This window comes from Microcebus murinus, chromosome X, assembly GCF_040939455.1.
Source record: "Microcebus murinus isolate Inina chromosome X, M.murinus_Inina_mat1.0, whole genome shotgun sequence".
NCBI classification, from domain to species: Eukaryota; Metazoa; Chordata; class Mammalia; order Primates; family Cheirogaleidae; genus Microcebus; species Microcebus murinus.
Window position 1 is genome coordinate 715,269 of NC_134136.1, and position 20,979 is coordinate 736,247.

Below are 20,979 nucleotides of genomic sequence, written 5' to 3' on the forward strand. Positions count from 1 at the left end.
AGTTTAAATGGTGATGCATGGAATATATATGTATAAAATATATTTCTAACAAAATAGAGCACATTTGCCATATGATTAACTTCATTCATAGAACAAAAACGAACATTAGAGATCATATTATCTAGCCTCCTCATTTTAAGGAGATGGAAACTGAGGTCTAGAGATAATTCAAAAAATATAAAATTTATCCATGGTCACAGAAAATGTTACTAGAAAAGCTGTGACTAAAATCCAAAGCTTGTGGTTTCTAGTTTTTCGTAGATACATCCCAGTAACCAGAGTATCTGATAAAATGGTAACATACTTTACAAGAAGCCTCATAAAATAAACAGCACCGTTAAATGGATATTTTTGTCTAAGTAAAGTAAATATAGAGGAAAAGCAAAATCATTCTCCCATGTCATTAAAAAAAACATAAAAATATCAGAAATTCATAGATAATAACTAATTTATTTTTCAAAAATAGAGTTGTAAAAGATACATAAAAAGATTCTGAAGAGCAGTGAATATGATATCTTGGCTATTGGGAAACCTAGATTGTAAACCAAATCATATTTTTTCCCTTTTGATCTACACATTCATTCAATATTTATTTATTCAGTGTCTGCTACATCTACAGGCCTGTTTTAGGGATGCAGTGGTAAACAGAACAAAGTTCATGCACTCATAGAGTTTGCATTCTAGAGGATGATACAGACAATGAATAAGCAAATAATATATATAATATCAGGTAGTGATAGGAGCCATGAGGCCAATAAAACAAGACAAGGGATAAGGAGCAAATAGGTGGTGCTATTTTAGTTACAGTGGTCAAGAAAGGTGTTTCTGATGAGGTGACATTGAGCAAAGACATGGATGAAGCAAGAGAGCAAGATGTGTGAATATCTGGAGGTAGAACATTTCAGGCAGAGAAAATAGAATGTGCAAAGGCCCTGAGGTGGGAACCTGCTTGGCATGATCAAGGAATAGCAAGGAGGCCAATATATCTAGAATGTAGAGAATGAGGGAGCCAGTAGTAAAAAATAAGGTAAAATATGTATTTTGAAGCAAAATCACATAGGCCTTTGCAGGACAAAAATAGGAGTTTTAGATTTCACTTTATGTGATAGGAAGGTATTGGGAGGTTGAGAGAAGAAGAATGACTTGATATGATTTATCTGTAAAGATATTCTGGTTTCTGTGTGAAGAGGGCAAGAGAAGAAGCAGGGAGACCAATTAGGAAGATGTTACACTAATCCAGATGAGAGAAAATGATTATATTAGGTTGGTAATAGTGGGTAAAGTGAAAAGTAATTAGATTCTGAAGATACATACACATACACAAATACACATATAAATACATATGTACAGGCATACCTCACAGATACTGTGGGTTTGGTTCCAGACCATCACAATAAAGTGAATATTGCAATAAAGTGTCACACAAATTTTTTGATTTCCCAATGGATATAAAAGTTATGTTTCTACCAAACTGTATAAGTATATAATAGCATTATGTCTAAAAAAACAATGTGCATACCTCAATTGAAAAATACTTTATTGTGAAAAAATGTTAACGATTATCTGAGCCTTCAGTGAGTTGTAATCATTTTGCTGGGGGATGGTCTTGTCTCAGTGTTGATGGCTGCTAATTGATTAGAGTGGTGGTTGCTGAAGATTGGAGTGGCTTGGCATTTTCTTAAAATAAGACAACAGTGAAGTTTACCACATAGATTGACTCTTCCTTTCATGAAAAATTTCTCTTTCTCAATCAGTATTATGCAATTCTGATTGATAGCATTTTACCCACAGTAGAACATCTTTCAAAATTGGAGTCAGTCTTCTCAAATCCTGCTGCTGCTTCTCAACCCTGCTGCTGCTTTGTGTATGTGTATGCGTGTGTGCCTTTGTTGACATTTCAACAATGTTCTCAGCATTTTCACTAGCAGTAGGTTCCACCTCAAGAAACTACTTTCTTTGCTTATCCATAAGAAGCAACTCTTCATCCATTAAAGTTATATGATGACATTGCAGCAATTCAGTCACATCTTTGGGCTCCACTTCTAGTTCTCTTGCTATTTCCACCACATCTGTCTATGGTTACTTCCTCCAGTGACGTCTTGAACCCCTTAATGTAATCCATGGGGGTTGGTATTAACTTCTTCCAAACTCCTGTCAATGTTGATATATTAATCTCCTCTTCTGAAATATGAATGCTGTTAATGACATGTAGAATAGTGAACACTTTCCAGAAAGTTTTCAATTTAGTTTGTACAGATCCATCAGAGGAATCAGTTTGTGGCAGCTATAGTCTTCCAAAATGTATTTCTTAAATAATAAAACTTAAAAGTTGAAATTGCTTCATGGTCCATGAGCTGCAGAAGGGATGTTGTGTTAGCAGGCATGAAACATTGGCAATAACATTGATCTCCTTGTACATCCCCATCAGGGGGGATGCAAAGGAAAAGTTCTTGAAGGAAAGAACTTTTCTTTCAGTGACTAGCTGCATCATCAATGAGCAATAATATTTTGTATTTTATTTTTGGCAGTATGTCTCAACAGTGGGCTTAAAATATTCAGTAAACTATGATGTAAACAGATGTGCTGCCATCCAGGATTTGTTGTTCCACTTATAGAGCACAGGCAGAGTAGATTTAGCTTAATACTTAAGGGCCCTAGGATTTTCAGAATGATAAATAAGCATTGGCTTCAGCTTAAAGTCACCAGTTGCATTAGCCCCTAAAAAGAGAGTCAGCTCAGCCTGTCCTTTGAAGCCAGGCATTGACTTCTCCTCTCCATCTATGAAGTCCTAGATGGCAGCTTCTTCCAACAGAAGAATGTTTTATCTACATTGAAAATCTGTTGTTTAGTGTAGCCATTTTCATCAGTTATCTTCTGGGTAGCTTACTGGAGATTTCTCAATTAGCACTTGCTGTTTCGCTTTGAACTTTGATGTTATGGAGATGGCGTCTTTGTTTAAACTTCATGAACCAATCTCTGCTAGCTTCCCACTTTTCTTCTGCAGCATTTCCACCACTCTCAGCCATCATAGAATTGAAGAAAGTTAGAGTTTTGTTCTGGATTAGGCTTTGGCTTAAGGAATGTCTGGCTAATCTGATCTTCTTTCTAGACCACTAAAATTTCTCCCTATCAGTAATAGTTTGTTTTGCTTTCTTATCCTTCATGCATTCACTGGAAACACACTTTTAATTTCCTTCCAGAACTTTTCCTTTGCATTCACAACTTGGTTAACTATTGGTGCAAGAGGCCTAGCTTTTGGCCTATGGTGGCTTTCAAAATGCCTTCCTCATTAAGCATAATAATTTCTAGCCTTTGATTTAAAGTGAGAGATGTGTAACTCTTCCTTTCACTTGAACACAGAGACCATTGTAAGGTTATTAATTATCCTAATTTTAATATTTCTGGGTTTCATGGAATAATGAGGTCTGAGGTCTGAAGAGAAGGAAACAGATGGGGGATAAGCCAGTCAGAACACATACATTTATTGATTACGTTTGCTCTCTTTTATGGGTGTGGTTTGTATTGCCTCAAAACAATTATAGTATAACATTAAAGATCACTGATCATAAATCATCATAGCAGATATAATGATAATGAAAATGTTTGAAATATTTTGAGAATTATTAAAATGTGATACAGAGATGCAAAGTGAGTGCATGTTCTTGGAAAAATGACACTCATAGGCTTGCTGTAAGCAGTTTTGCAACAAATCCTCAATTTATAAAGAGCACTGTATCTGCAAAGTGCAACAAAGTGAGGAGCAATAAAATGAGGTATGCCTGTACATTATTTTTGAAATAAAGATTCATAAAAAGTTACAATCAATGTGCAGAGAGATCCTGTTCACACTTCACCTAGCCTCCTTTAATGTTATGTTGCATAACTATAGTATACTATCAAAAACCAAGAAACTAATGCTGTTCTTATTCAGATGTCTTCACTTTTATAAGCACCTGTGTGTGTGTGTCTGTGTGTGTGTGTGTGTGTGTGTGCCTCCCTGCATTTTTTCAATAGGTTGTTTCATGTAACCATCACCACACCAAGGTGTTTAATTGTGCCATTACCACAAAGGCTCTCTCATGCTAACCCTTTATAAAGACACACTCACCTCCTTTTACCTCTTTCCAAACCTCTGACCTCTAATCTGTTGTCTCTCTCTGTAATTATGTTATTCATAATTATGAATATTATGTAACGTTCCACTTTCTCCCTATTTTTTTTTAATTTTTTTTTATTTTGGCATATTATGGGGGTACAGATTTTAAGGTTTCAGTAAATGCCCATTCCCCCCCCCAAAAGTCTGAGTCTCCATCATGACCATCCCCCAGATGGTGCACATCTCGCTCATTATGTATGTATATACCCGCCCCCCTCCCCCCTTCCACCTGCCCAATACTCTATTACTGTAGTACCTATGTGTCCACTTAGGTGCTACTCAGTTAATACCAGTTTGCTGGAGAATATATCTGGTGCTTGTTTTTCCATTCTTGGGATACTTCACTTAGTAGTATGGGTTCCAGCTCTAACCAGGAAAATATAAGATGTGCTATATCACCATTGTTTCTTAGAGCTGAATAGTACTCCATGGTATACATATACCACATTTTATTAATCCATTCTTGGATTGATGGGCACTTGGGCTGTTTCCACAGCCTTGCAATTATGAATTGTGCTGCTATAAACATTCGAGTGCAGGTGTCTTTTTTGTAGAGTGTCACTGGATCATTTGGGTAGATGCCCAGCAATGGGATTGCTGGATCAAATGGTAGATTCACTTGTATCGCTTTAAGGTATCTCCATATTGCTTTCCACAGAGGTTGAACTAGTTTGCAGTCCCACCAGCAGTGTAGGACTGTTCCCCTCTCTCCGCATCCACGCCAGCATTTATTGTTTGGAGATTTTTTGATAAAGGCCATTCTCACTGGGGTTAAGTGATATCTCATTGTGGTTTTGATTTGCATTTCCCTGATGATTAGAGATGTTGAGCATTTCTTCATATGTTTGTTGGCCATTCTTCTGTCTTCTTTAGAAAAATTTCTGTTCAAGTCCTTTGCCCACTTTTTTTTTTTTTTTTTTTTTTTTTTTTTTTTTTTTTTTGAGACAGAGTCTCACTTTGTTGCCTAGGCTAGAGTGAGTGCCGTGGCGTCAGCCTAGCTCACAGCAACCTCAGACTCCTGGGCTCAAGCGATCCTTCTGTCTCAGCCTCCCAAGTAGCTGGGACTACAGGCATGCGCCACCATGCCCGGCTAATTTTTTCTATATATATTAGTTGGCCAATTAGTTTCTTTCTATTTATAGTAGAGACGGGGTCTCGCTCTTGCTCAGGCTGGTTTTGAACTCCCGACCTCGAGCAATCTGCCCGCCTCGGCCTCCCAGAGAGCTAGGATTACAGGCGTGAGCCACCGCGCCTGGCCCGTTTGCCCACTTTTTAATGGGGTTATTTGATTTTTTCTTCCTAATTTTCATGAGTTCTAAGTATATTCTAGTTATCAGTCCCTTATCGGATGCATAGGATGCAAAAATTTTCTCCCATTCTGTAGGTTGTCTGTTTACTTTCATGACTATTTCTTTGGCTGTGCAGAAGCTTTGTAGTTTGATCATGTCCCATTTATTTATTTTTGTTGCTGCTGTGATTGCCTTTGGGGACTTCTTCATAAACTCTTTGCCCAGGCCGATGTCTAGGAGAGTGTTTCCAACTTTTTCCTCTAGAGTTCTAATAGTTTCATATCTTAGGTTTAAGTCTGTTATCCAGCGTGAGTTGGTTTTTGTGAGAGGTGAAAGGTGTGGGTCCTGTTTTAGCCTTCTACAGGTGGCTATCCAGTTTTCCCAGCACCATTTATTGAAGAGAGATTCTTTTCCCCAGCGTATGTTTTTGTCTGCTTTGTCAAAGATGAGATGGCTATATGAGGATGGTTTTATATCAGGATTCTCACATCTGTTCCACTGGTCAATATTCCTGTTTTTGTGCCAATACCATATTGTTTTAATTACTACAGCTTTGTAGTATAGTTTGATATCTGGCATATTAATGCCTCCCATTTTGTTTTTGTTGCCTAGAATTGCTCTTGATATTCGGGGTCTTCTTTGGTTCCATACGAAGCGTAAAATTATTTTTTCTATATCTGTGAAGAATGCTGATGGGATTTTAATAGGTATTGCATTGAATCTGTAGATCAGTTTGGGTAGTATAGACATTTTGATGATGTTGAGTCTGCCGATCCACGAGCATGGTATGGATTTCCATCTGTTTACATCCTCTGCTATTTCCTTCCTCAGTGTTTCATAGTTCTCCCTGTAGAGGTCTTTTACCTCTTTGGTTAAATATATTCCTAGGTACTTTAATTTCTTTGTTGCTATTGTAAAGGGCATTTAGTCTTTGATTTGGTTCTCAATTAGATTGTTGTTGGCGTATATGAATGCCTCTGATTTCTGTGTATTGATTTTGTATCCTGAGACTTTACTAAATTCATTGATCAGTTCCAGGAGTTTCTTAGTTGAATCCTTGGGGTTTTCTAGATACAATATCATATCATCAGCAAACAGTGAAAGTTTGATCTCTTCTGCCCCTATGATACGAACACTTAAGAAAATAGGCATAGAAGGGACATACCTAAAAATGATACAAGCCATATATGACAGACCCATAGCCAACATCATACTGAATGGGGAAAGATTGAAATCATTCCCACTTAGAACTGGAACCAGACAAGGCTGCCCACTATCTCCACTTCTGTTCAACATAGTGCTGGAAGTCTTGGCTACAGCAATCAGACAGGAAAATGGAATCTCCCTATTAATTTTGTTTGCTCGGAAGTCCACTTTATCTGATACTGGTATATGTACTTTTGCTTTTTAAAAATTCATGTTTTAATGGTATATCTTTTTCCATCCATTTACTTTCAGCCTACCTATATTATGTTTGAAGTGAATTTCTTGAAGACAGCATATAGCTGGGCCAGTTTTTTAAATCCATTTTGCCAGTCAATATCTTTTAATTGGTACATTTAGACTATTTGTATGTTAAATAAATTATTGATATGTTAGCGCTAAGTTTTCCATTTTTAAAAATTGTAAAAAAACCACATGAAATCTACCCTCTTAACAAATTTTTAAATGTACAATTCAGTATTGTTAATTATATGCATATTTATGTACATCAGGTATCTAGAACTTTTTATTCCACATAACTGAAACTCTATACCCATTTAATAGCTTTTCTGCATTTTCCTTTCTCTCCTGCTTCTATGACTTTGATTACTATAAATACCTCTTAATAGTGAAGTCATGCAGTGTTTGTCCTTCTGTGACTGATTTATTTCACTTAACATAAAGTCCTCTGGGTTCATCCTTGTATGCCTAGATTGTATGCCTGGATATGACGGGATTTTCTTCTTTTTTAATGTTGGATAATATTGCATTATGTGTCTATGCCACTTTTTCTATATCTATACATCCATTGATTGACATTTAGGTTGTTTCCATCTCCTGGATATTGTGAATGATGCTACAATAAACATGGGAGTGCACATATCTCTGCTACATACTGTTTTCAATTCTTTTGGATAAATACCCATAAGTAGGATTGCTGGATCATATGATAGTTCTATTTTTAATTTTTGAGGAACATCCATACTGTTTTCCATTGTGGCTGCACTATTTTATGGTCCCAACAACAGTACATAAGGTTCCAATTTTCAGTAATGATTGTTATTAACATTTTCTTTTTAAAATAAATATTATTGTGTACATTTAAGGTATATATACATATAACATCATAATGTTATGAGGTATGTGTGTGTATATATATATATACACATATATATATATAGTAAAAATGTTACTGTAGTGAAACAAATGAACGTATCTATCATCTCACATAGTTACCCATTTTTCCCCCTGTAGCAAGAGCATCTTTAATTTACTCATTTGGAAAAAATCCTGAATATAATATACCGCTATTAACTGTAGTCCTCATGTTGTAAGATCTAATGGCCATTTTAACAGGTGTGAAATGATAACTCATTGTGGTTTTGATTTGCATTTTTCTGATAATTAGTGATGTTGAATGTCTTTTCATATTCCTGTTGGCTATTTGTCTTTTTTGGAGAAATGTGTATTCAAGTCCTTTGCCCATATTATAATTGGGTTTTTTTTTCTTTTGAGTTGTATGAGTTCATTCTGTATTTTGGATATTACCTCCTTATCAGTTATGTAGTTTTTCCAATACTTTCTCCCATTCTGTGTATTGCTTTTTAACTCTACTGATGAATTTCTTTGTTGTGCAGAAGCTTTTCAGTTTGATTTAATTCTACTTGTCTATTATTGCTTTTTTAGCCTGTGCTTTTGATGTCATATCCAAAAAATTGCCAAGACCAATGTTATGAAACTTTCCCCCCATGTTTTCTTCTAGGATTTTTATAGTGCCAGATACTACATTTATGTCTTTAATCCATTTTGAGTTGCTTTTTGTGTATGTTGTTAGATAAGGGTCCAATTTCATTCTTTTGCATGTAGATATCCAGTTTTCCCAGCACCATCTGTTGAGGAAACTATCCTTTCCCCATCATGCAGTCTTGGCACCCTTGTTGAATATCATTTGACTATGTGTGTGTGTTTATTTCTGGACTCACTATTCTTTTCCAAATTGGTCTATATGTTCACCTTTATGCCAGTTTCATACTATTTTGATTATTGTAGCTTTGTAATATGTTTTGAAATAATGGAGAGTGAGGTCTCCAGCTTTGTTGTTCCTTCTCAATATTATTTTGGCTATTGGATAGGGTCCTTTGTGGATCTATATGTATTTTAGGATTGTTATATCTATTTTTGTAAAAAATGGCATTGGGATTTTGATGGGGCTTGCATTGAATATTTACATCACTTTGAGTAGTATGGACATTTTAACATTATTAAGTGTTTCAATCTATTAATATAGGATGTCTTTCAATTTATTTGTGTTGTCTAATTTTTTTAATCAGTGGTTTGTAGTTTTCAGTGTATAAGTCTTTCTCCACCTTGCTTAACTTTATTCCTAAATATTTTATTTTTTTAATGCCATTGAAAATGTAATTGTTTTCTTAATTTTCTTTTTGGGTTGTTCATTATTAGTGTATAGAAATGCAACTGATTTTTATATGTTGATTTTGTGTCCTACAGCTTTACTGAATTTCTTTTATTATTATTTATTTTAGTATATTATGGGGTTACAAGTGTTAAGGTTACTTATATTGCCCATGCCCCCCCCTCGAGTAAGAGCTTCAAGCGTGTCCATCCCCCAAGCGTTGCACATCTTACTCATTGTGGTTGTATACATCCATCCCCTCCTCCCCCCTCCCACCCTCCCGACACGTGATAAATGTTACTCCTATATGTCCACTTAAGTGTTGATCCGTTAATACCAATTTGCTGGTGAGTACATGTGGTGCTTGTTTTTCCATTCTTGAGATACTTCACTTAGTAGAATGGGTTCCATCTGTATCCAGGAATATACAAGAGGTACTATATCACCATTGTTTCTTAAAGCTGAGTAGTATTCCATGGTATACATATACCACATTTTATTAATCCACTCATGAATTGATGGGCACTTGGGTTGTTTCCATAGCTTTGCAATTGTGAATTGTGCTGCTATAAACATTCTAGTGCAGGTGTCTTTTTCATAAAGTGACTTTTGATCTTTTGGGTAGATGCCCAGTAGTGGAATTGCTGGATCAAATTGTAGATCTACTTGTATTGCTTTGAGGTATCTCCATATTGCTTTCCACAGAGGTTGAACTAGTTTGCAGTCCTACCTTTACTGAATTTCTTTATTAGTTTTAATAGGTTTTGTTTTGTGGAGTCTTCAGGATTTTGAACATATAAGATCACTTCATCTGCAAAGAGAGATAATTTTACTACTTCCTTTCTGATTGGATGCCTTTTACTTGTTTTTCTTACCTAATTGCCCTGGATAGGATTTCTAATGCCACCTTGAGTAGAAGTGGTGATAGTGGGCATCCTTGCCTTGTTCCTGATCTTAAAGGAAAAGTTTTCAGTTTTCTACCATAGAGTATGATGTTAGCTGTGGGCTTTTCATATATGGCCTTTATTTTGTTGAGATAATTTCCTTCTGTTCCTAGTTTACTGAGAGTTTTTATTATGAAAGAGTGACGAATTTTGTTAGACATTGTTTTTTCTGTATTTATTGAGATGATCATGCAATCTTTATTCTTCATTTTCCTAATGTGGTGTATCATATTAATTGATTTTCATATGTTCAGCCATCCTGGCATCCCAGGAATAAATCTCATTTGGCCATGTTGTATAGTCCTTTTAACATGGTGTTGAATTTGGTTTGCTAGTATTTTCTTGAGAACTTTGCATCTATATTCATCGGGGATGTTGATTGGCCTGTTGTTTTTCTTTCCTTGTGGTGTTTTTGTCTGGCTTGGATATTAGGGTAATACTGGCTTTATAAAATGAGTTTGGAAGTATTCCTTCCCCTTAGATTTTTTGGAAGAGTTTGAGAAGGATTGGCATTAATTATTCTTTAATTTTTTCATGAGATTCACCAGTGAAACTACCTGGTTTGTGGGCTTTTTTTGTTGGAGACTTTTGGTTATTGATTTAATCCCCTTACTAGTCATAGATATCTTCAAATATTCTCTTTCTTAATGATTAAATTTTGGTACTTTGTAGGTTTCTAGGAATTTATCTTTTTCTTCTAGGTTATCCAATTTGTTGACATGTAATTGTTCACATTAGTTCTTTATCCTGTTAATTTGTGTGGCATTGGTTATAATGTCTACTCTTTCATTTATTTTATTTTAGTCTTTCCTCTTTTTTTTAAAGGTTTGTCAATTTTTTTCATTTTTTCAAGAAAACATCTATTGGTTACATTGATCTTTTCTGTGGTTTTTCTCTTCTTTATTTCTGCTTTTATCTTTATCATTTCCTTCCTTCTGCTACCTTTACTCTTTGTTCTTCTTATTCTACTTCCTTGAGATGTAAAGTTAGGTTGTTAATTGAGATATTTCTAATTTTTAATATGAATATTTGTCTCTATAAACTTACCTCTCAGTATTGGTTTTACTGTATCCCTTAAGTTTTGGTAGTTGTGTTTACATTTTTGTTTGTCTCAAGATATTTTTAAATTTTGATTTATTCTTTTACTTACTTGTTCAAGAATGTGTTGTTTAACTCACATATTTTGACTTTTCCAATTTTCCTTTGGCTCTTGGTTTCTAGTTTCATTTCATTGTGATTGCAAAAGATACTTGGTATGATTTCAGTCTCCTTAAATTTGTTAATAATTGTTTTGTGACCTAGTGTGATTTATCCTGGAGAATGTTCTATGTGTATTTGAGAAGAATGTATATTCTGCTGAGTGGAATGTTCTGTATATATCTGTTAGGTTCAGTAAGTCTATAGTATTGCTCAGATCCTCTGTTTCCTTTTTGATCTTTTGTCTGCTTGATCTGCCCCTTTTTGAAACTGGGATTTTCTTTTCTTTCTTTCTACTTTTATTTCAGCATATTATGGGGGTACAAATGTTAAGGCTACATATATTGCCCATGCCCCCCCCCGAGTCAGAGCTTCAAGCGTGATCATCCCCCAGACGGTGCACATCTCACTCATTATGTATGTATATATTCAACCCCTTCTCCCCCCTCATACCTGCCCGACACCCGATAAATGTTATTCCTATATGTCAACTTAGGTGTTGATCTGTTAATACTAATTTGCTGGTCAGTACATGTGGTGCTTGTTTTTCCATTCTTGAGATACTTCACTTAGTAGAATGGGTTCCAGCTCTATCCAGGAAAATACCAGAGGTGCTATATCACCATTGTTTCTTAAAGCTGAATAGTACTCCATGGTACACATATATCATATTTTATTAATCCACTCATGTATTGATGGGCTCTTAGGTTGTTTCTACAATTTTGCAATTGTGAATTGTGCTGCTATAAACATTTGAGTGCAGGTGTCTTTTTTGTGGAGCGTCATTTGATTTTTTGGGGAGATGCCCAGTAGTGGGATTGCTGGATCAAATGGTTAGATCTACTTGTATCACTTTAAGGTATCTCCATATTGCTTTCCACAGAGGTTGAACTAGTTTGCAGTCCCACCAGCAGTGTAGGAGTGTTCCTATCTCTCTGCATCCATGCCAACATTTATTGTTTGGGGCCTTTTTGATAAAGGCCATTCTTAATGGAGATAAGTGATATCTCATTGCAGTTTTGATTTGCATTTCCCTGATGATTAGAGATGTTGAGCATTTTTTCATATGTTGGCCATTATTTTGTCTTTTTCCCCCTGATTAAACATCTTTTTTATTCCAGCATATTATGGGGGTACAAATATTAAGGTTACATATATTGCCCATGCCCTCCCTATTCTATCTTCTTTTGAAATTTTTCTATTCATGTCCTTTGCCAACTTTTTGATAGGGTTGTTTGATTTTTCCTTGCTGATTTTCCTGAGTTCTAAATAGATTCTAGTTATCAGCCCTTTATCGGATGTGTAGCTTGCAAAATTTTTCTCTCATTCTGTGGGTTGTCTCTTTGCTCTCTTGATGGTTTCTTTGGCTGTGCAGAAGCTTTTTAATTTGATCAGGTCCCATTTAGTTATTTTTGTTAATGTCGTGATTGCCTTTTGGGTCTTCTTAATAAATTCTTTGCCTAGGCCAATGTCTAGAAGTGTATTTCCAACGTTTTCCTCTAGAATTCTAATAGTTTCACACCTAAGGTTCAAGTCTGTTACCCAGCGTGAGTTGATTTTTGTGAGAGGTGAAAGGTGTGGGTTTTGTTTCAGTCTTCTATATGTGGCTATCCAGTTTTTCCAGCACCATTTATTGAATAAGGATTTTTTCCCCCAGTGTATGTTTTTGTCTGCTTTGTCAAAGGTTAGATGGCTATATGGGGATGGTTTTATATCTGGGTTCTCAGTTCTGTTCCACTGGTCAATGCCTCTGTTCCTGTGCCAGTAACAAGCTGTTTTAATTACTATAGCCTTGTAGTATAGTTTGAAGTCTACTAAATTGATACCTCCCATTTTGTTTTTATTGCCTAGGATTGATTTTGCTATACAGGGTCTTCTCTGGTTCCATATGAAGCGTAAAATTACTTTTTCTATATCTGTGAAAAATGATGGTATTTTAATAGGGATTGCATTGACTCTTAGGTCACTTTGGGTAGTATAGATATTTTAACAATGTTGATTCTGCTGACCCACAAGTATTGTATGGTCTTTCACCTGTTTATGTCCTCTGCTGTTTCCTTCTTCAGTGTTTCATAGTTCTCCCTGTAGAGGTCTTTTAACCCCTTAGTTAAATATATTCATAGGCACTTTATTTTATTTGTTGCTATTTTGAAGGGAATTGAGTCTTTGATTTGGTTCTCACTTTAACTATTGTTGGTGTATATGAATGCCTCTGATTTGTGTGTATTGATTTTGTATCCTGAGACTTTACTGAATTCATTTATCAATTCAAGGAGTCTCTTGGTTGAATCATTGGGGTTTTCTAGGTATAATATGATATCATCAGCCAAGAGTGAGAATTTGATCTCTTTTGCTCCCATTTGGACACCCTTAATTCTGCTCTCTTGTCTGATTGCTATAGCAAGGACTTCCAGCGCTATGACCAACTGGCTTTATACTTTAGTATACTTTCATGCTGCTTTCAATCTGCCTTTATTTGAACTTTGAAAGACTCTCTTTAACATTTTTTTTGAGACAGAGTCTCACTCTCTTGCCCATGCTAGAGTGCCGTAGCTCACAGTAACCTCAAACTCCTGGGCTCATGCAATGGTCTTGCCTCAGCCTCCTGGCTAGCTGGGACTACAGGCACATACCACCATGCCAGGCTAATTTTTTCTATTTTTAGTTGTCCAGCTAATTTCTTTCTATTTTTAGTAGAGACGGGTTCTCGCTCTTGCTAAGGCTGGTCTCAAACTCCTGAACTCAAGCAATCCTCCCACCTTGGGCTCCCAGAGTGCTAGGATTATAGGTGTGAGCTACCATGCTGGGCCTCTTTAGCATTTTTTGCAAGGCAGATCTAGTGGTGATGAACTCCTTTTGCTTTTGCTTATCTGGCAAAGTCTTTATCTTTCTTTTTTTCAAGGACAAGTTTTCTAAATATAATCTTATTTGACAATTTTTTTCATTAAGCACTTTGAATTTATCATATTATTCCCTTCTGGCCTGTAACAGTTTTGCTGAGAAATTTATTGATAGTTTTATGGGACTCCCTTTATGTGATGAATCACTTTTCCTTCTTTCAAAATTTTCTATCTTTGACAGTTTAGTTATAACGTATCTCAGTGTGAAGTTATTAAGATTCATCCTCGTTGGGTTCTGTTGTGCTTTCTGTATGGAAGGCAAAAAGGGTGTCCATTTCCTTTCCTGGATTTGGGATGTTTGGTCCATTAGTTCTTCAGATATAATTTTTGCCTCTTTCACTCTCTTCCTCTTTTTTTATGTACATAATGCATATATTACTCCATTGTGCCCCATAATTCTCTTAGACTTTCTCAAGTCTTTTTATTCTACTTTCTTTTCACTCTTCTGACTGATAACTTCAAAGGACTTGTCTTTGAGTGTGATGATACTTTTTTCTGTTTGATCAAATCTGCTGTTGAACCCCTCTAAAGAATTTTTAAATTTAGTTATTGTATTCTTTAACTCAAGTTTTTCTGTTAGATTCTTTATGTTTTCTGTTAACTTGTTGATATTCTCATTTTGTTCATGCATCATTTTTCTGAGCTTGTTGAGCATCTTTATGATGGTTACTTTGAATTCTTTTACAGATAATTTATATACCTTCTTTACCTTAGGGACAGTTTCTAGACATTTATTTTGTTTCTTTCATTTGCCTTGTACCTTTGTGTTGGGATCCATGCATTTGAGAAAATTTCCACCTCTCCAAATCATTACAGACTGGCTTTGTATAGGCAAAGATCTTCACCAGTCAGCCTAGTTAGAGATTCTAGAGGCCTCTATTACCTTTTCTGTGGATGCTTCTTCTCTGGCCTTGTGTATGTAAATTCCCAGTTAGAGGCATTTGCTGGTTCCTTTTTTTTCAGGAATTCATAATATCTTGCTCCCTCTGGTTTCTGTCTGTGGTGCTGCAAGTTCTCTGGGGCTGCTGTAGATTGCCCTGTCTTTTATTTCTTTCTTTTTATTTTTTAAATTCAGGATATTATGTGGGTACAAACATTTTGGTTACATGTAATGCATTTGCCTCACCCAAGCCAAGTCTATAAGCATGTCCTTCCCCATACAGTGCTCTCTGCTTCCATTAGTTATGGGTTTACCCTCCCCCACCTGACCAGCACCCAATGAGTATTACTACCATGTGAGCACCTTAGTGTTGATCAGTTAGTACCAATTTGATGGTGAGTACATGTGGTGCATGTTTTTCCATTCTTGTGATACCTCACTTTGAAGGTAGAGCTCAATCTCTATCCAGGATAATAGGTACTTAGTTCACCATTGTTTTCTGTAGTTAAGTAGTATTACATGGTATATATATATATACCACATTTTATTCATCTACTCATGGATTGATGGGCACTTGGGTCGTTTCCACATCTTTGCAATCGTGAATTGTGCTGCTATAAACATTCGAGTACAAGTGTCTTTATTATAGAATATCTTTTTTTTTCACCTTTGGATAGATACATGGTAATGGAATTGCTGGATCAAATGGTATTTCTATTTTTAGCTCTTTTAGGTATCTCCAAATTACTTTCCACAGGGGTTGCACTAATTTGCAGTCCCACCAGCAGTGTAAGAGTGTTCCTATCTCTCCACATCCTCGCCAGCATTTGTTGTTTTGGAACTTTTTGATAAGGTCCATTCTCACTGGGGTTAGGTGATATCTCATTGTAGTTTTGATTTGCATTTCCCTAATGATTAGATGTTGAGCACTTTTTTATATTTTTGTTGGTCATTAGTTTGTCTTCTTTTGAAAAATTTTTGTTCATGTCCTTTGCCCATTTACAGATGGGGTTGTTTGATTTTTTCTTGTTGATTTTCTTAAGTTCTATATAGATTCTTATTATCAGCTCTTTTTCAGATGTGTAGAGAGCACATATTTTCTCCCATTCTGTAGGTTGTCTATTTGCTCCAATGAAGCTTCCTTGGCTGTGTGGAAGCTTTTAAATTTGATCAGGTTCCATTTGTTTATTTTTGTTGCTGCTGTGATTGCTTTGGGGTCTTCTTCATAAATTCTTTGCCTGGGCTAATGTCTAGAAGAGTCTTTCCAGGAATTTCTTCCATAATTCTTAAGGTTTCATGCCATAGGTTTAAGTCTGTTATCCATTGTGAGTTGATTTTTGTGAGAAGTACTAGGTGGGGATCCAGTTTCCATCTTCTGCATGTGGATTTTCAGTTTTCCCAGCACCACTTATGGAATAGATATTATTTTCCCCAATGTATACTTTTGTCTGCTTTGTCAAAGATTAGATGAAAATGTGAGGATGGTTTTATATCTGGGATCTCCGTCCTCCTACTCTTATAGAGTGTGTTTGGTCTTATCAGCGCTTTGAATGTCCTAATACAGGAACAAATTGCTTATACAAAGCTCCCCCAAAATCTAGAACATTGGACATACACTCCACTCTTCTTTCCTTCCTCTCTGATGGAGAGGCTACTGACCTATATTAACCTCTGTCTGTTCTACTGTGTGTTCTGTGGATCAGCAGCAAGTCACCCAAATCCATTTTGTTTTCAATGGGAAAATATTCCAGGTGTTGTTAGCCATCTGAGACAGGTAAGACAGGAAACAGTCTCTCAGGCAGCTCCCTGAAAAGCCAGAATGTTGGACACACACTTCAACTCTTTCCCTCCCCAGAGAGAAGCTGAGAATTGAGAGTTTTCACTCTTGTTCTATGCTGAGCTCGGGGGAGGGACTGTAGTAAGTATGTACCTAGTAGTCTTAACTTTTGTCTTTGTACCCAGTGGCTTTCATCCTGGCACCCTTTTCCACCAGTGCCCAGATACAGTCAAGACAGAAACCTATTCCTTAGCCCCCCAGAAATCTGGACATAGGATATATGTTTCAGTTTTTTCTTTCCCTCCCCAGGGAGAAGCTAAGAGTTTGGAGTTTTCTTCAGATGGTGCTATGCTGAGTTGGGCAGAGAGACCATGGCAAGTGAGTACCATGAATTTTCCTACCAGCTTCAATGTAGCTGGTTTTAAGATTGCCTGGAATGCAGGAGTCTGTTAACTGATTCCTGGATTTCTCCTGAAGGGAATTGGTCTATGTATTATTGTTGAATTTGTGTCTTCAATGGAAGAAGGAAGGTCTTAGGGCTTTCTAGTTCATCATCTTGCTGACATCACCCATCTCCTTTTTATTATTTGATTTTTGGCTTGTTTCTTTTGTTTCTTCTTCTTTAAATACATTTTCAGGCCCATATTCTTATTCATCTCCTTGTGAGATTCTGATGATACAGAGATGTGTTTGGTCTTTTGTTATTGCCCTACAGATCACTGAGGCTCAGTTCTTTTTATTTTTTCATGCTTTTTTTTCTCTTTGTACAGACTGGGTAAATTTTATTGATCTGTCTTTGACTTTACTGATTCTATTCCTTCTCATCTCTATTATTGAGTCCATCTAGGGAGTACTTTTTAAATTTTGGCTGTTGTATATTTTTAATTCTATAATTTCCATTTGGTTCTTTTTCTAATAACTGCTATTTCTTTGGTGGCATTTTCTGTTTGCATTTGTTTGAAGATAATTTTTAATTGCTTGTAGAAGCGTTTTTATGACAGCTTTAAAATCCTTGTCAGGGAACTGCAACATCAGCGTCATCTTGGTATCAATGTCAGTTAATAGTCTTTTCTTATTAAAATGGTGGTTTTCCTAATTCTTCATATGAGGAGTGATTTTGCGTTGCATCCTAGACATTTTAGTTACAATTTTAGGAGTCTCATGATCCTGTTTAAATCTTCTCTTTTAGCAGGTAGTCAGCCTTTGTAGGTTTAGAATATAGGTTCTAGCTTACTTTTGTGGGTTTTAGGCACAACGACAATTTAGTTTTCAGAGCCATTTCAGTGCTATTCTGATGTGTTTTGTTCTTCTGATACTGCTGCAACTCCCATTCATTTCCTGTCATGCCACCTGCTGGAGCATAAAGCACTTTTCTGGGCCACTTGGTATCATTCGGCCACCTTACCCTACAGAGGTTGGGAGAGAAGCCACTGAGACTGGGTCTTCTTATGCCACTGGATGACAGACTAGGAGATGGTGGTGTCCCAAGTGTGGAATGGAAAATTAAGTAAGGACAGCATTTCTCTGCTTTCATTGCAGACAGACCAGCCTGAAAATACCACAGGTATTGAATCAGAGTTGGATTGGCCTGCAGGGGCTTCACTGTTCCCTCTGTGGGCCACTAGTGTCCCTGATGTGGATCAAGAGTTAGAATGGCCCACTTTGGTTTTGAATATTCTTCTTTGGGTAGGTCAGCCCACCTTCTGTGGAGATTGGGTCTGCCAGGGGCTTTATAGCTCCCTCTCTGTACAAATCAGGTTATCCTCAGGTGCCTTGGTCATAGAGGAGACCATAGAGGAGAGGTTAGGGCTTCCCACTAGATCTCTGCTGGGCTTCCTTTTTGCAAGTACTTAGGCTAGAGAAAGGAAGCTTCACTTCGTTCTTGGTGTTGTTATTGTTATAGTTATTGTTGTTTATGCCTGTTGGCATAACTTTGGATTGGAGGCCTCCCCAATGCCTAGCATGGGATATGTAGGAGATAAAAAGAAAACTCAGGGAATTCATAGCATTGTTGTTCCTCAAATCTTGAAGTCTCCAAGAAGTACACCCTATTCCTATATTTTAGAGTTTTAAAATTTTGTCTGTTCAATTATTTCTAAATATTTAGTTATATTTAAAAAGGAGAAACAGGGAAATGTGGGTCTATACCATCTTGTTCCAGAGATTCCAGATATATTTTAAAGGTCGAGCTAACAAGATTTGGTGATGGATTGAATCTGGAGTGTGAAAGAAAATCACGACTGGTTCCAAGGATTTTAGCCTGAGCCACAAACAACAAAGTGAGTTGTGATGCCATCTACTGAGAATGGAGAGACAAGGGGAGCACTAGGTTTGGTGTAGCTTGGGCTAGGAATTAAGTAAGAGTTGTATTGTGGATATGTTAAGTTTTAGATATTCGAGTGATGATGTCAGTACAAAGCTGTATTTTTAGAGATAGAAATATATATTTATAAGTAATCAGCTTATAAATTGTATTTGCGGATATGAGACTAAATAAAATTACTTCATGAATGAGTGTAGAATTGAGAATAAATCCAAGGACCAACTCTAACACATTCCAATGTTTAGAGTTAGAAGTAAAAGAATCTAGTAAAGGACATGAGAATGAGCAACTAGTAAGGTAGGAGGAAAATAAGAACAATCTATTGTTGTAAAAGCCAAGTGAAGCAAGTATTTCCAGAATGAAGGAGTGATCAATTGTCACAAATGTTGCTGAGAGATCAAGTAAGATGAGGACTGATTAATAGCTATAGAATTTGACAATATGGAGATTATTGGTGACCTTAGTGAGGTAGATTTCATTAGATCCCTGAAATTAAAAGATTGATTGGATTGGGTTCAAGAAAGTGACAAGCAAGGTTATGAAGACAGGGAGAATAGACAACTCTCTGGAGGAATTTTCTACAAAAGGAAACAGAGATATGAACAGAAGCTGAAGTGTTTTTTAATGTGTGATAGTAGAGTATGTTTGTATATTAGTGGGAATTATTTGATAGGAAAAAATATTCATCATATAGGAGCAAGAAGAATTAAATCCAGTGTATAAGTGAAGGGGTTGGTTTTGGGAAGAGGAACAATTTATTTGTTTTAACTGGTGGAAAGGAAGAAAATAATGAGTACAGGTAGGATGGGAAACTACTTTCTTTTTTCTTTTTTCTTTTTTTCAGAGATCTCGCTTTGTCACCCAGGCAGTGGTACCAAACTGTACTCGTAATTATTGTATTTTATTTTACCACACACTCATAGTAAGAAGGAAAAAGTCTGTTTCACTTAACCATTTCAGTACGAGCGTTGACTATAGTCGACAGCCACAGATGAACCAAGCATCGACTTTAGCCAACAGCCGTGATATGACTTTTCTAATTTTTCATTTATCAAAATAAAATTGTGAACATTTAAAAATAACATAATAAAACATATATGTATATGTTACCTATTCTGATTTACATTACAAGTAAAGCTGCCTATAAAGTAAAACAAGCTTTCAGTGCTTTAAAGCTTTCCTCATCACACAAGAGCAAAATGGATCTGTCGTCAATGCACAGCACAAACTATTGTGTGGACTGTAGAGTGCTGGCTGTGGGCAAGGTTTCATGGCCAGTGAGCACCGTACTGAAGTGGTTAAGATTGTTCTTATTGAAACAATTAAAATTACTGTAATTTTATTAAATATTGACCCTGAGTACATGTCACTTAATATTTTTTTGTGGCAAGATGGGACGTACACATAAAGCACTTCTGCATAAAACAGTAGGATGGTTATCTTAAGGAAAAACACTTGTGTGTTTGTGTTGTGAGCCAATATAAAGAAATAAAAAACAGAAAAACTATGGTTATTCAGACAAGGCATTTTACAGATATTTTTTCTCAAAAACAAATGAAGTGAGCCTGTTACTTTAAGACAAACAACCGTGAGTATTTGTTACCAATGATAAAATGAAAATTAGCATTTTGGAAAACTTCTATCTATCACCATGAACTTGATAGCTGCCAAATACTGAAGAACTTTTCTGATTAGATCATTGGTGATATTAAATGAAGTGTTTTTTTTATGTTGGACAATGAAATGGGTCAATATTTAGAAGATCTTCATAACTCAGTGAATCAATACAAATGACCAAAACATGATGTTACAGAATCATGCATGTGTAAAAAAGATGCAAAGTGTAAGGACAGGGACTTCCAGTTTCTGGCCTGGCATGTAAAGAAGTTGGAAGTCA

General features: G+C 36.1%; 1 protein-coding gene across 1 annotated transcript in view; it reads left to right on the forward strand.

Moving 5' to 3' along the window:
* ZC3H12B (zinc finger CCCH-type containing 12B) overlaps nt 1-20,979 on the forward strand; it is a 378,671-nt gene that overhangs the window by 11,733 nt on the left and 345,959 nt on the right. The window contains exon 2 of the mRNA XM_012738801.2: nt 17,069-17,137. The gene's annotated coding sequence lies outside the window, so the exon portion shown is untranslated. The remainder of the gene's footprint in view (nt 1-17,068; nt 17,138-20,979) is intronic.